The sequence below is a fragment of the Neoarius graeffei genome, chromosome 16 (genome assembly GCF_027579695.1).
Source record: "Neoarius graeffei isolate fNeoGra1 chromosome 16, fNeoGra1.pri, whole genome shotgun sequence".
NCBI classification, from domain to species: domain Eukaryota; kingdom Metazoa; phylum Chordata; class Actinopteri; order Siluriformes; family Ariidae; genus Neoarius; species Neoarius graeffei.
Genome location: NC_083584.1, coordinates 43,161,500 through 43,173,919, shown reverse-complemented (window position 1 = coordinate 43,173,919; position 12,420 = coordinate 43,161,500).

Below are 12,420 nucleotides of genomic sequence, written 5' to 3'. Positions count from 1 at the left end.
ATGAAATCGCGCGTTATCTTGTGGTAGCGAGACTTCGTTCCACTTTTGATCATGCGCACACCACATTGCGAGAATCCCACCAACCGGGAAGTAACATTTTGTTTGAAAAGCGTATTTCTACCTGAGCGACTTTCACTAGCGACTGAAAAGATTCTGAATGGGCACTCCGGCAAGATCAACACAGACACTTGCTGTGACATGCAGCCTAGTGAGGTATTGGTGCAGAGTGCTAAAAAAAGCTGTCATGGAGTACAATTCAGAACATTAGAGTGACACTTTGTGTTTTTGTCAAATATTGGAGCTTTGTATTCATTCTGAAGGTTTATTGTTATTAATATTGAATAAAAAGTAACTTGGATATATCATTGTTAATTATCATTCAAATTTTAGGTAAATTATTTTAATTTGCATCTTATACGGATTTTATAAGGGAAATACGGATTTTGGAGGTTGGTTATACAGGTTTGATTGACCAAAGGTTGACATGTATGTGTATCATATTATTCATATTTAAGTGAATAATCAGTTCAGTCACCATAACTTGGCATTTTTAACCCAAGCAATCAAAAAGAGGAAATTTATTCAATATTTTCACTCATCTGTGAAGGAGGGGCTTTAATTCTTCATGATGGAGTTATTTTATATGTAAATCAATTTTACAAAAGCATTTGAATTGTAATAAAAAAAAATGTCCACAGTGGAGGCCAGATAAAGCAAGATGCTATCTTTATTCTTATTAAACATGACAAAAGAAACATTGAGTGTTAGGTAGATGCAAAAAAAAAAAGTAAAATTAGAAAATGTATTTTTTGACCATAATGTCCCAAATGAGAGACCAGTTTCTGAGACAGACCCATATATATAATGTATGTTCTACAGAGCACTCGATCATCACATTTTTTAAATTCTATTTATTAAATTCTATTTTGCTCCCTTTCTTTTTTACTACTCCCCCCAAAAAAAACCCCCACAACTATCTTCATGACTTAAGGAGCATTGCAATAAACATCTCACTGCATGCCGTACTCTGTATGATTGTATATGTGAGAAATAAATTTGAATTTCAGCTATTTAAAAAAAAATCCAAGGGATCATTATGATTAGCGATACCAATTGAATCTTGGATAACGACCAGAGGTTTCATGTGTATTCTGCCTTCTTGAACTCCCAAATCAGCATAAACAAACTGATGCTGATATTCAGGTGTTGTACAAGCTTAAACAGACAGATAAGTCTGTGTGGGTCCTCCAGGACAGGACAGGATTAGTTGTCACTTTTTTTCTGCCAACTGACACAGTAAAGTCCCCAACAGGGGGCAGCACTGAGGATAGCCTGTCTAGCCTCATGTTTATCTTTGGTTTAGTAGCCCTTTGCAACACTGGGGGGGTAATATTATTCATATCCATCATCAAATGTGCATGAACAGGCCACCACCAAGTAGAAATACTTCTGGGTTGTAAGATTAAAAAAGCTCTCTCTCTCTCTCTCTCTCTCTCTCACACACACACACACACACACCCTTTCCTTCTATCCCTATATCTCTCTGTTTCTACCGCTCTCTCTCTACCTATCCCTCTCTCTATATCCCTCTTTTTCTCTCCACCCTTCTCTCTGCCTGATGCAGTGTGACAGTGCACTAGCCTCTAGCACTCTGTTGGCGCAGAAACAATCAGCTTTGACAGAAAGGGGGTGGTGGGGGAATGGAGGGATGTATGCAGCCCTGGGGCCAGTGTATGATGAAGTGGATGGGGAGATCTGTCTACAGAGAGAGCAAGATAACACAACAGGCCACATCCAGCCCATTTTGTTCGAATTTTGGTTTTAAACCCGCAATAAATATAGGTTGTTTACAGAACCACTTTCTAATAAAAAGACTCTTTGTTGGCATGTGACGGACTAAACAAGCCACAATTATGAATGCGCTCATTCCACTTTTTTTTTTACATTTGTTTTTATATAATACTGATATCAGAGCACTGAATACTCTCCTCTCTTTCTTCTGCTGATAAGTTACGCAAATGATCATATGTTTGTGTTGTATGTTCAGTGAAAGATCTGTGTTGAGTCAGTGAATAACACATGCTCATGACATAAAATTAGATTGGAAAACACAGACAGGTGACAAATACAAATAATAAATAAACTGGCAGATGTTGGCCACCACAAGCTGTCAAAACAGTTTCAGTACAGCTTGGCGTCAATTCTACAAATCTCTGGATGAACGGCGTTCTTTCATAAGACATTACAACATTTGTGTGATCATGGTGAAGAATAAGTTGGGTCAAAATCTCCCAGAGCTGTTTAACTGTTTTAAGATCTAGTAACTAGGAAATCCGTAGCATATGATTTATATCATTTTCCTACTCATTCAGTGATCGCTCATGCCCTGTGGATGGGGCTGGGTCATCCTGAAAGAGACCACTCCCTTCAAAATAGAAATGTTTCATAGGGTAAAGGCAACCAGAGTAACTCTAGTGATTTGCAACAGGGAGTGGTGCAGTGAGTAGGGTTACTGACTCACAACTCCAGAATCCCTTGTTCACTCCTGTGCTTGGGTTACTGTTGATAATGGGTTTTGTATGTTCTCTCCATATCTGTGTGGGTTTCCTCCAGGTTGTCTGGCTTCCTTCCACCTACCATACCACAAAACATACCAGTAGGTGAACTGGTGACTCTAAATGGCACTCTAATGCATGGAAGTAGTACCCTACAATGTGTGAATTTACTGTATGTATCCTATGATGGACGAGAGTCTCAACTGGTGTGGATTCCCATCTCGCACCCCATGTTCCCAGGATTGGCTCTGGAGACACCACAACCCAGAACCTGTATAAAGCAATACTGAAAATCAATGAATGCTTCCCTTTAAGAGGGCAAATGGATGAGCCAAACCATGACAGGAAAATTCCTAGTCCCCACATTGGTATCAATCTTGGCATTGTTCTTCATCACAATATTCAGTATTGGATTGGTGCATCTTTAGTGTACTGAACAACAGTGCAGGACTTACATATACAGTGCTTAATATAAACAATACACATAAATACAAAATCTGATATAAAATAAATATAACAAATAATGCACAAGAAAATAATGCACTGGCTGTATGCAGCATCTTACACTTGGGCACTAAACAGCATATATAATGAGTATAGTTTATAATGTAGATACATTATGAATATAATGTAAATGTAAATACAAACATAAAACAGTTCAGTGGTTTTTGAATTGTTGAAATTTGTTATTTACTATAAAGAGGAGAACTTTTATAACAGTCGGATATCATAGATGCACTTTTAGGAGAGGGTGGTTACACACACACACACACACACACACACACACACACACACACACACACACACACACACACACACACACACACACACACACACACACACACAGGGGGCTGCAAAAGTAGGTGTAATGAAAAACAAAATGTTTGCATAAAACGTGAGTATTAAATGAAACCTAACACCACTATTATAATACTGGAATAATCCTTACTGTATACCTACTGTACTTTTGCAGCCCCCTCTGTGTGTATATATATATATATATATATATATATATATATATATATATATATATATATATATATATATATATATATATATATATAAGGGTTTCTTGGGATAGTCTTCGGGCCACAATTTCTAAGAACATTTTTGCATTCAAGTCATCATCATTGAACACTGAATAACTTCAGTTTGATACAATAAACTTTAAATTAACACTATAATTAATTCACAAACGACTCTGACACTCATACGCTCAAAAGTTTCTGTTAACACTATCAGCATGTTTTGATTATACAGTAGTTATAGTTATCGAAGAAAAATTATTTGTAATTACTATAGATGTAATCTGGTGTAAAAAGGGAGTCTGGGCTCATTTTACTCAGTAGAGATAAATTAATAAATTTAAAATTTATATTGGCTGATGGAATTTATATATTTCTAAAGCTGCATTGTGATAATGTCCATTGTTAAAAATGCTGCATAAATACAGGTGAATTGAATGGAATAAAAAGGGTTGGAAACCATTTTCATAAAGAAATAATCTACATTGATCATTTAAGGGTTCCTAGAAGAAACAGTAATGGTTCCAGGGGTACAAGTTTGCTTTTATATATATATATATATATATATATATATATATATATATATATATATATATATATATATATATATATATATATATATATATATATATATATATATATATATATATATATATAAAAGCAAACTTGTACCCCTGGAACCATTACTGTTTCTTATACTATTCGTATCTCCATAGAATATTATTTTATGACAGGCTCCACTAAATTATGAGTTTGCCTTCCTGTTAATTTTTTTAATAAGAATTTATTTTCAGAAGGTTAATAAACCAGTTTCTTTCACACTAATCTCACACTGGGCTTTCAAATTCAGAGGTGATACCTAAGAGTATTTTATGTCCACCCTCAATTAATATTTTAAGAAGGGTTCATGAACCTTCAAGAAGCCTAAAAATGTAATATTACCCTGTGTGTTGTGGTATAAAGTGTGTAAGCTGAGAGCTCAGCTGTGTCTGCGGAGGAGCGGATGAAGGAGTAAAGGCCTGTCGGTCAGCCATCCTTCAGCTGCCTCAGCCGCTTTAACCAGCTAATAAATATGAAAACAGCGGGTTTAAACTTTCATTCGTTCACTCCTTGAAAGGATTATCCCCGTCTATGGAGTCCCCATGTAAATCTCTAAACCTCATAATGGCCAATGTTGTCCCATAAAAACGTGCTGAACAATAGGGGTTGAAAGCAGGCTCTTTCACGCATTAAGGGTTTCTTTTTTTAAACACAGGATCTCATGGGGGTCTCGGAAAAGCCCTGCCCCTCACTTAATCTCTGTGCCGGTGAAGGCGCGCCTCGGAGCGGCAGGTGCGTGTGCCAAGCACCGGGGGTCACAGCGGCGGCTAAACGCACTCCCAAAGAGCAGTGAGGGAGGGCTGGGAGCCGCCTATGTCGAATCCGCACAGCTGCTCCAAGGAATTTTTTCAGAGGCTGTCACTTGCATTTAGCTTGCGCTTTTTTGTCCGGATGAAGTGGTCTCTCTCTCACTTGCTCTCTCTCTCTCTCTCACACACACACACACACCGCCCTCATGCTACTTAAGGGGGACAGAAAAAGAGCCGCTAAACGGCGACAGTCGGGAACAAAAGCGAAAGGCACCCGGCCTCTGAGCCGTAAAATCACCGATTAATCGGCGCGGCTGACACCGGCACTGTTTCCCTTCAAGAATGCAAATGATTAAATTGCTCGGTTAAACACTTGAGCTCGGTCTGTTCCCCTGATAACCGCCATTTCTGTTCATCTGCAGGCCTAAAGTTTGCCTGTATGGCAGTAGTGACTGTATTAACCTCTCTCTCTCTCTCTCTCTCTCTCTCACACACACACACACACACACACACACACACACACACACACACACACCTCAAACTCTCACAAGTACTCCCAGTGATTAATTGTATTTTTTAACACCATTTATCAACACCAAGCCACAATCTCCGGATTTGTGTCTCTTTGCAGGCTCCTAAAGACACTTGAACTTAACTCATGAATCTCATTAATCCAGCCTGTCCCTGCTTTTAATCAGAGCTCAAAACCCATCGCAGCCCAACAAACTCTACCCCAAGGCTATCTCTACGGGCCTACTTTTACTCTGACTGGTCCCATTGGGACAGGGTATAGAAACAGTACGAAAGTGTTGTGTTAGATTGTTTAACGCTGTTTGTGGTTGATTTTGACCACTTATATATAGGCCATGTTTCAAAGAGGGCTGTTTCAAAGAGCAGCCAAACTAAAAACCACCAGTAGATAGGCGAATAATCTTTCCATTAATCTTTCATTCCAAGTGAATCAGATATTCAAGGGATCCAATTATAATTGATATACTTTTACCAGAACAGTTATGGTGAGTGTATTTGGCTCAAGGCTGCCAGCGTATAATGATTATGAGAGCAGAGTGAGTGGGATTTGACCCCACAACACGCTGATGGACAAGAACCAGATCATGTAAATATGAACAGCGTGACAGCTGACTAAATAAAGCATTAAAGCATACACAGAGTTGTATAGATTTTCTGAGCAGATAGCATAGGGAAGCATAGTGCAAGAGATCTGTGTCACTCTGTGTGTGTGTGTGTGTGTGTGAGTATATTAGCAGTCAGTGCACTGGGGCCCGGAGGCGATTCCTGTGTGTGCTTATGATAAAGGGGAAGAGGGAGGAAGTAAGAGAGTGGTGGGGGTGATATTGGGGGAAAGTGAGAGCTGGAGAGAGAAAGAGTTACAAGAGCAGGATGTTGGGGGTGATAGGTAGGGAGAGAGAAAGTGAATGAGAAGCAAAGGAAAAGAAACAAGGCTGAAAACCAGCAGAGCTTGAAGCTTCCATGATGCTGTCAAGATCACATCCCCATCGGGCTCTTTGTGCTTGTGTGTGTGTGTGTGTGTGTGCGCGCGCATCACTGTCTTTCTCTTTCATGAAACAAGGGGAAGAGTGCCTTGGCAGGGTAATTAAGAATGGCCTCTAAACACTAAAGTATGGCAGAAACACTCTAGATGAAAGTAAATGATTAAAATAATTACAGGCACTGAGCTGACGAACTGGAGTGCGGGGTGGCCGCTGGACATTTGTCATTAATTAGATAATTAATCTGAATGCAAATTATGAGTCCTAACGAAGCAGTCAGGCTAAACCAGTGACAAATGTAGAGGGAGAGATAGAAAGGCAGAAGGACAAAGCAAAGAAAAAAAATGAGTATGATACATACAGACTTGCTTCCATTAGCGTGTTAACCTGTGTATAGAAAAACAAGCTGCAGAGGGATGTGGTGTAGAAAAAAGTGTATTTGCCTATTAATGTAAAAAGTCGTTGCTTGTGCTATTACATAGAGGATTGATGCTTAAGCAAAACAATGCTTTTAAATGGCTCTTATAGTCTTTAGAAATTTGTTTTCACTGGTCTTAAAATGCAAAATAAGTAATGCTTTGTACATCCTTTAAAGCACACATATAACATGAAGCTTTGGGGATTTGGTAACTCCTCTGATCTTATTAACTTGGTTAACATTTTCTCATCTCATCTCATTATCTCTAGCCGCTTTATCCTGTTCTACAGGGTCGCAGGCAAGCTGGAGCCTATCCCAGCTGACTACGGGCGAAAGGCGGGGTACACCCTGGACAAGTCGCCAGGTCATCACAGGGCTGACACAGACAACCATTCACACTCACATTCACACCTACGGTCAATTTAGAGTCACCAGTTAACCTAACCTGCATATCTTTGGACTGTGGGGGAAACCGGAGCACCCGGAGGAAACCCACGCGGACACGGGGAGAACATGCAAACTCCACACAGAAAGGCCCTCGTCAGCCACGGGGCTCGAACCCGGACCTTCTTGCTGTGAGGCGACAGCGCTAACCACTACACCACCGTGCCGCCCCTGGTTAACATTTTGTAAAATATAATTGTTTCTATTTATATAAGTATAAAATGTATAGTCCTTTATTTATTTAGCTTTTGCCATAGGAAGATCTCTCTATATATACATACATCATGGCATGGGAAACCACAACAGCTTGTGCCAATTACAGTGGCCCCATTGTACCGAATCTGCATGTCTTTAAACTGTGGGGGAAACCGGAGCACCCGGAGGAAGCCCACGCAGACACAGGGAGAACATGCAAACTCCACACAGAAAGGCCCCTGTCAGCCGTGAGGTTCGAACCCGGAACCTTCTTGCTGTGAGGCGACAGTGCTAACCACTACACCACCGTGCCGCCCTTTACATTAGATTAATCAGATAGCTGTGTTAATTTTTCCAATTCTTAATTTTAGCTATTATTAATTATAATTAGAGTAAAACCACATACGGGGCAGCATGGTGGTGTAGTGGTTAGCACTGTTGCCTCACAGCAAGAAGGTTCTGGGTTTGAGCTCTTTCTGTGTGGTGTTCGCATGTTCTCCCCGTATCTGTGTGGGTTTCCTCTGGGTGCTCTGGTTTCCTCCACAGTCCAAAGACATGCAGGTTAGGCTAATTGGTGGCTCCCAATTGACCGTAGGTGTGAATGTGAGTGTGAATGGTTGTTTGTCTCTATGTATCAGCCCTGTGATGATCTGGCAACTTGTCTAGAGTGTACCCCGCCTCAGTCAGCTGGGATAGGCTCCAGCTTGCCTGCGACCTTGCACAGGATAAGGGTTACAGATAATGAATAGATGGATGGATAAAACCACATACCTAATAAATACCCATAGATTCTTTAGATTGTTTCATAAATAAATCAGTCTTGTTTTACAGAGAGGACTAATCCATACTAGACCATTAAGTACAATGAAATAGAGAGAGGGAATTAAGTTGGCGGAGTGAAAGGTTTATAAGTTGATCTGTGAAAAAGAGGGCTTTATAAACCTCACTGGTAGAAAATGTCTTACTGTAAGTTGCTTGGTAAAATATTGTAATGTCTCCTCTGGGCAAATTAATCTGATGATTAAGTGGCAAGTCAAGATGTACTCAACAAACAGCATTCAACTATTTAAAACATCTCATCTCCTCTAGCCGTTTTATCCTTCTACAGGGTTGCAGGCAAGCTGGAGCCTATCCCAGCTGACTACGGGCGAAAAGCGGGGTACACCCTGGACAAGTCGCCAGGTCATCACAGGGCTGACACATAGACACAGACAACCATTCACACTCACGGTCAATTTAGAGTCACCAGTTAACCTAACCTGCATGTCTTTGGACTGTGGGGGAAACCGGAGCACCCGGAGGAAACCCACGCGGACACGGGGAGAACATGCAAACTCCACACAGAAAGGCCCTCGCCGGCCCCGGGGCTCGAACCCAGGACCTTCTTGCTGTGAGGCGACAGCGCTAACCACTACACCACCGTGCCACCCCTATTTAAAACATTGTAAACAAAATGCATTTTGAGGATATAATTATCTGTTAACCTTCTTATATCTTCTCAGCATTACGCAAGTGTTATGAAAATAAAACTTTCCAAAAATAATTGCATGTTAGGTAAAAAAAAATGCCAAATTGAATCACTAAAAACAGAGGAGGAGAGCAAAAGAAAGTGAATGGAGAACTCCCTAATTAGGTTTTCAAGAAATAGTGATAAAGGAACGTTTACCTCCGTCAACTTTGTTGGAGGAGGTTATGTTTTCATGTCTGTTTGTTTGTCTGTTCCCAACGTAACTCAAAAAGTAGTGAACTGATTTTGATGAAATTTTGAGGAAAAGTGGGCCATGAGCCAAGGAACAATTGATTAGATTTTGATACCAATCTGACTATGTATGTGGATTCAGGTTCCAGATATATATGTGGATCCAAGATTTTTTTTGTTTGTTCCCAACATAACTCAAGAAGTAGTGAATGTATTTTGATGAAATTTGGTAGACAGCTTGAGTTTTATCCTAGGGTCAAGTGAATTGGTTTTGATTTTGATAATATGTGACTTGGCGGAGGTATGCACTCTACTGAGTGCCCTTCTAGTTTAAGAAATGCATTTATGTCTAATTATAGCCATTGTTTGCATGATGCTCTTGTTGTCTTGTTTGTTTATTTTTTTCTGCAATGTGATACTGTATTGTACTATTGTACTATGTATTGGCATATTATAATGCATTGTCTTTCTTATTGTATATTTGCGTGTAATGCATTACTGTTGCTTTTTTTCATTTCATGTAGTCATTGAATCATGCTCCTGGACTTTTGTATGTTGCACCATATCAACAGGATGACAATAAAAATATCATGTACTGTATATGTACATGATGGGGGTGGCACAGCGGCTACAGATAATGAGATGAGAGATGAGATGAGAATGCAATGATGTGGAAGTTTCAAAATTCCATATTTTATTCAGAATAGAACATAGATGACATATCAAATGTTTAAACTGAGAAAATGTATCATTTAAAGAGAAAAATTAGGTGAGTTTAAATTTCATGACAACAACACATCTCAAAAAAGTTGGGACAAGGCCATGTTTACCACTGTGAGACATCCCCTTTTCTCTTTACAACAGTCTGTAAACGTCTGGGGACTGAGGAGACAAGTTGCTCAAGTTTAGGGATAGGAATGTTAACCCATTCTTGTCTAATGTAGGATTCTAGTTGCTCAACTGTCTTAGGTCTTTTTTGTCATATCTTCCGTTTTATGATGCGCCAAATGTTTTCTATGGGTGAAAGATCTGGACTGCAGGCTGGTCAGTTCAGTACCCGGACCCTTCTTCTATGCAGCCATGATGCTGTAATTGATGCAGTATGTGGTTTGGCATTGTCATGTTGGAAAATGCAAGGTCTTCCCTGAAAGAGACGTCGTCTGGATGGGAGCATATGTTGCTCTAGAACCTGGATATACCTTTCAGCATTGATGGTGTCTTTCCAGATGTGTAAGCTGCCCATGCCACACGCACTAATGCAACCCCATACCATCAGAGATGCAGGCTTCTGAACTGAGCGCTGATAACAACTTGGGTCGTCCTTCTCCTCTTTAGTCCGAATGACACGGCGTCCCTGATTTCCATAAAGAACTTCAAATTTTGATTCGTCTGACCACAGAACAGTTTTCCACTTTGCCACAGTCCATTTTAAATGAGCCTTGGCCCAGAGAAGACATCTGTGCTTCTGGATCATGTTTAGATACGGCTTCTTCTTTGAACTATAGAGTTTTAGCTGGCAACAGCGGATGGCACAGTGAATTGTGTTCACAGATAATGTTCTCTGGAAATATTCCTGAGCCCATTTTAAGATCTCCAATACAGAAGCATGCCTGTATGTGATGCAGTGCTGTTTAAGGGCCCGAAGATCACGGGCACCCAGTATGGTTTTCCGGCCTTGACCCTTACGCACAGAGATTCTTCCAGATTCTCTGAATCTTTTGATGATATTATGCACTGTAGATGATGATATGTTCAAACTCTGCAATTTTACACTGTCAAACTCCTTTCTGATATTGCTCCACTATTTGTCGGCGCAGAATTAGGGGGATTGGTGATCCTCTTCTCATCTTTACTTCTGAGAGCCGCTGCCACTCCAAGATGCTCTTTTTATACCCAGTCATGTTAATGACCTATTGCCAATTAACCTAATGAGTTGCAATTTGGTCCTCCAGCTGTTCCTTTTTTGTATCTTTAACTTTTCCAGCCTCTTTTGCCCCTGTCCCAACTTTTTTGAGATGTGTTGCTGTCATGAAATTTCAAATGAGCCATTATTTGGCATGAAATTTCAAAATGTCTCACTTTCGACATTTGATATGTTGTCTATGTTCTATTGTGAATACAATATCAGTTTTTGAGATTTGTAAATTATTGCATTCCGTTTTTATTTACAATTTGTACTTTGTCCCAACTTTTTTGGAATCGGGGTTGTACATGATGTACGAATATATCAAATCTAGCCTGAGAGCTCTGACTTTGAATTAATATTTTGGACTTTCTATGATAACTTGCAACAGCACCTGTCATGTTTTGGTGTATTTCCCCTTTTAACTTTTGTTAGCACCTTTTACATAGTTAACTTTTTCAATGGGCCGCATGGTAGTGCAGTTGTTAGCTCTGTTGCCTCACAGCAAGAAAGTTCTGGGTTCAAACCTTGTAGTGAACTGGGGCCTTTTTGTGTATTTTGCACGTTCTCCAAAGTCTGTGTGGATTTCCTCCCACAGTCCAAAGACATGCAGATGAGGTCAACTGGCTGTTCTCAATTGCCCATAGGTGTGAATGAGAGTGTGAATGGTTGGAAACCTGCCTAGGATGTACCCCGTCTCTTGCCCAATGTCAGATGAGGTTGGCTTCAACTCACCTGCGACCTTCATTGAACAAGCAATAGATGGATGGATGGACAGATGGATAATCAATGCCTATGCGCTAATAGTCTGTATTCTTTGCAGTAAAAGCATCAGGACTGATCTGATACCAGAAAAAAGGGTGCACTGGTTAATGGATAAAACATAGTGGATATCAGAACCTGTAGAAAATGAACTGAACTGGATTTGGAAAAAAAATATTTTGGATCTGGAAATGTTTACATACAGTATAAAGAGACTTGACCTTTTTAAAAAACTTTTGTTAGGATTTATTTTTATTATATGTACACTTCATCATATCATGTACAATATAATTTGTTAGGTGTGAAATAGTTTAACTGTGAAATGCTTCTGTAAAAAAAAAAAGAGCTTAGTATGTTTTAGGATGGGATACTCAAGTATCAGTATTGTTACCGCAAAAGAAAAAGTGGCATCGTGCCACCTCTATCACCAAAATGTTTTTCAGATGTGCAGAAACTGATTTTAAAAGGTTTTGTTCACTTATGAAACTGACTGGTTTTTGTAAATTTCAAAATACAGTACGCGAATACAGTACAGGTGGCACGGTGGTGTAGTGGTTAG